Consider the following 4,683-nt stretch of genomic DNA (forward strand, 5'->3'; position numbering starts at 1 on the left):
ATCCATATTCCTGCCCCACTTTCAGTCTCAGCAGCCTCACCCCTGGGGACTGACCCTTCTCCTCCTCCGGTCCCACTTCCTCCCCAGGCTCCCTCAGTCCTCACCAACCTCATTCCTGAGCCTCACTAATCTGTTTGCCACCCTCTGCTTCCTTGCCTCGCCCTTGCACATGCCATTCTCTCTACCTGGAATGTCACCCCCTTCCCCCACACCGATTCGCATTTCTGGGCTCCTTCAAAATCCAGTTTAAAGCTCACTGACTTCATTTAGGCCATGATCTGCTCAGGTCTTTCCTCTTTGCCATGAGCATTTGAAATAACAGAATCAGAAAACTGCCTCAGACTCAGAAAAGTAGAGATGACTTAGACCCGCTCTCACATTTAATAGATGAGAAACCAGCCTGAGGCCCAGAGAGGTCTTGATTTAGCCAAGATCACACAGTGGTGAGATTTTTAAAATAGTTGGCTGCACAAGAGGCTTTCAAGTATTTTATGTGTTTATTTCCTCAACACAGTGTGAACAAAATGAGGGCAGAAACTGTGCTTTTGCTTTTATTTTTGTTCTTTATCTGCACTATGGGGGGTGTGTGTGTGTGTGTGTGTGTGTGTGTGTCTGTGTGGAGGGGGCAACTATAACATTTCTAAATCTCACAGTGGTACAGACTTCTGCATATATTATTCGTACAATCTCAGACTAGTCCTGTGAGGTAGATAACCAAGGCCTTACTATTTTACAAAGCAGGAAACTGAGACTTAGGAAGGTGTGACCCAGGAAGTTAATGGCAGAACTGGGCCTAGAACTCAAGTTCCGTGGCTCCCAGCGTAGCCCGGGGTCCTGACAGCCACGATGCTCTCCTGGGCTTCTGGCTGGAACCTGGAGTGGCCAAGGGGGTGGCCTCTGCCATCCTCCCCAGTCATTGTGCCTTCCTCACCTTGGGGTGAGGGGGCCTCATCTTTGGCTTCCTGTCCCACTGCTTTCTCCCTGTGTCCCCCTAGGGCATGGTTGGCACATACACACATACACATACATACCCAGAACTGCAGGTGTCTAGGGCAACAGACCACAGGGGAAACCACATCACCTTTGTTGACAATGGAGGGAGGTAGGGGGATGAGGGAGGTAGGAGGACCAGGAAGGAACTTGCTGAGTTTGCTCCACCTGCCTCTGTCCCCACAGTCATTTCACCTCCCAGCTCAGGCTATCTGAACTGGTGGCCATGACCCAGCCTCTTCTTAATTTAACTCTGATCCAGGAGGATGTATGGCTTCTTCTCTCAGATCCTAAAATCCTGAGTGGGAGTCTGCCTAGCGGCACCCCAAAGTCGTACCCCTCCATCCTAGCCAGAATACTTACATAGCTCCTCTGATCCCTCCAGAGCAACGCAACAGACAAAGGTGGGGACCGGGGATGAGACAATATGACTGGGGTTGGTGAGGAAGGAAACTTGGCATCTAGAATGGCATTCCTTGATCAGCGGGGATCTCTAGTAACCAGGCTGCACCGGAGAAGGAGACCTGGCCACAACTTCTGCATTGTTTTGATCTGTTAGAAGAAACTGCACAGGCTCTGAATCAGGCACATTTGCAATTGAATCACTTACTGGTTCTATGCCTGCGTGCGTGCCCAGTCGCTAAGTTGTGTCTGACTCTTTGTCACCCCATGGCCTATTCAGTCCATGGAATTATCTAGGTCAGAATACTGGAGTGGGTAGCCTTTCCTTTCTCCAGAGGATCTTCCCAACCCAGGGATCGAACCCAGGTCTTCCGCATTGTAGGCAGATTCTTTACCACTGAGCCATGTGGGAAGCTCTGGCCTTGGACAAAACACTTTGTCTTACTGAGCTTTAGTTCGTTAACTAAAACAGTGGGGATAATACTGAGGTATAAGTGAAAGGGCCTTGAACAGCATGTGATACAAAGGAGCCTCTCGATAAATCCTAATTACCCTCCCTCTCCTTCCTTCCACTTGTTATATCTGGCTCCATGAAACACTTTATTTGAAGATGGGGATCTATCTCCCCTATTCATATTTCTAGTCCAAACCCTAGGCATTGGCATCTGATTCCAGGTTGAGAAACTGGAATCCAAGGCCCAACCCACCCAAGGAAGTGGCTGTCCCTCTGAGATCTACCCAAGCCAGGGATGAACACTTTCTGATTGGCCTTGTGGAGAGTGTGGGGGAAGTGTGGGTTAGGGGAGGGATTGTGGCTTCAGCTACCACATCTAGAAAGCTGGGTCAAGAGTGGTCTCAGAGGCCTGAGGTTTAGACCAGATGACTCCGGATGGAGCTTTAAACCCTGGCACAAGGTGGGCACCCAATAACATTTGTTGAATAGATGAATACCCTCCTCAATTTCCAGTTGTGTAACTTTGGTCAGGTTTCTCAGCCTTTATGAGCCGTCATCCGTACGTAATCACAAGCATAACAAGGATTACTGTTATGAATAAAATGATCTAATATTTGCCAGGGGGATGGCATAGGGCTGCTACACGGTAAACAGTAAAAGGTAGCTAAGCGAGGGAAGGAAAGAAGGGAAAGAGAATGTCAGGTAGCCCCAGAGCCCCAAAGAAAGCAGAAGGCAGTGCCCTCAGCCTTTGTATGGCCAGAGCCTCAAGGAAGATACCAAGGAGCCAAGGCAGGTTCTATGAGACTCATCTCTTCTGCAGAGCGCTTAACTGAGCGGTCTATGCAAAAACAAAACAAAACAAAGCTCTCCACATGGTAACCAGGGTAGAGAAGAAAAAGGTAGCCTGCGCTTTTCTGCCTCAGGTCTCTTTTCTGGAGACTCCCTAACACACCTCAGCAAGGGAGGTGTGACTTAGAAACTGGATTAAGATTGGACCATGAGATGCAGGTGGGGTGGTGGTAAGTAAAGGGGCAAGATAAGAAGGGGCACAGTCCAGCTTCTGGATGTAGGACTCACCTGCTCTCTTTCTCTCTGCCTTGACTTCAGGTAGGGAATTCTGGTGTGTGTAGAAAGCCATGTGTGGAGTACCGAGGGGACAGGTAGGGGTTGAGAGGAGATAAACTTTGTGCACAAATCTCTTAGAACTCAGTGATTAGATCAAAAAGAACAAGAAAACTCACAAACAAATACATGAATGATGCACATGGTAGAAATGAGCAAACAAATGCCTGATTTCAGTCCAGAAATAGCTACAGGAGTCCTGGGGGGGTATCAGGAGGGAGCATTGTGAGGCTAAAGGAGACAGACACCAGGGGAGAGGCTGAGCGTCTGAAGCAACCAAGCGATTTTTCTGGAGGCTGTGGATATGGAGGCCGTGGGCACAGAGAGGGATTTGGTTTGGAAGCAAGGACTGGGAAAAACACACCTGAGGCGGAAGAACATGTGTCTTTAAGAGTCATGAGAAAAAAGGTATAATTGATGTTGTTCCACTGGGGGATGGTCCTTGAAGTCCATGAATCTGTTTCAATTCCAAAAATGACCCAGAGGGAGTCTGAATTCTGTGGAAGGCGCTCAGCAAGACACTACAAGGAATGCACCCCTGACTAAGGCAGTAGCTGGGCTCAGGGGACGTCCACTCTGGAACATTCTTGCGAAGCAGGAGAGAGCTGAGACAAGTATACAAGTGGGTGAAGGTCAAAGTACAGAGGAAGACTGACAAGATGCTGGAGTGGAGTCCTTCAAGGAGAAGAAAGAATCCCTCTGGCTATGGGAATCAGGGAAAGCCTCCTGGAGAAGTGGGATAGACCTTGAGGATTAGACAGATCTTAGCAGGGGCGGAGGGGGAGGACATTCATTTTTGGAGGGAATGGCATGAGCCAAAGTAGGGGAATGGGACAGCACAAGGACATGAGGGGGACAGCCAGTTGCCCGGTTTGGCTTAAATAATAATAGTAATAACAGCAACTATCTAAGTACTTAGTACTAACATCTAAGTACTGAGCACTAAGTACCTCCAGGCCCTGAGCAGAACAGCGGAAGGGGAGGGAAGAGAGAGAGGTGTGTGTGGCGCCATGCTGTAGGAGGCCTTCATGCTGGGAAAGGGGTCTGTGAGGATAAGTGAACAAGTGCAAAGCGGTTAGATCTGTCTGCTTTGTGAGCGCTGGGACCACAAAACGGCCTGAGGTAGGAAGCAGGAGCAACAGGTGGTGGGACCTGAGCCAGGTTTGCAGGAACAGGGTAGCTATGGTCAGATGTTGGACCTCAGCATGGCCAAGCTCTCCTAGGCCACTGGGACTCTTGCTTCTAATCTGACATGTCTCTGGCTCAGCGTCAATTTCTTCTTTTTCTGTAGCATCGTGGGACTCCAGGCTTCCCAGGATTGAGGGAAGCAGGATGGAGTCAAAGGGAAGCTGCCCTCTGCCTTCCAGGGGTGAGCCCCCCACCATCAGGGAGAGACCAGCGCTTCCTGTAGACTTCTCCACTTCGACGGAGCCGGTGTGTCTCTGACCCAGCAGACTGCCAGAGGCACAGGGCTGACAGACCAGGCCGGGAAGCACAATGCGGAGGTCCTCAGCCCCTGACCCCTGACCCTGACCTTCTAGTCTTGCTAACAGGGAGCCCGGCAGGGAGGGCTGCTGTGCAAAGCCAGCCCGGAGCTGAGTTTATTAGCTGAGGGAGGGCTGGAGGCGGCTACATTCCGACTCACAGACTGGAACATTTCTATGATCCGCTGTAATGCACTGGGAGACACTGGGCACATTGCTGAAGTTTGACTC

The sequence above is a fragment of the Bison bison genome, unplaced genomic scaffold (assembly GCF_000754665.1).
Source record: "Bison bison bison isolate TAMUID 2011002044 unplaced genomic scaffold, Bison_UMD1.0 scf7180017864077, whole genome shotgun sequence".
In the NCBI taxonomy this organism is placed as follows: Eukaryota; Metazoa; Chordata; class Mammalia; order Artiodactyla; family Bovidae; genus Bison; species Bison bison.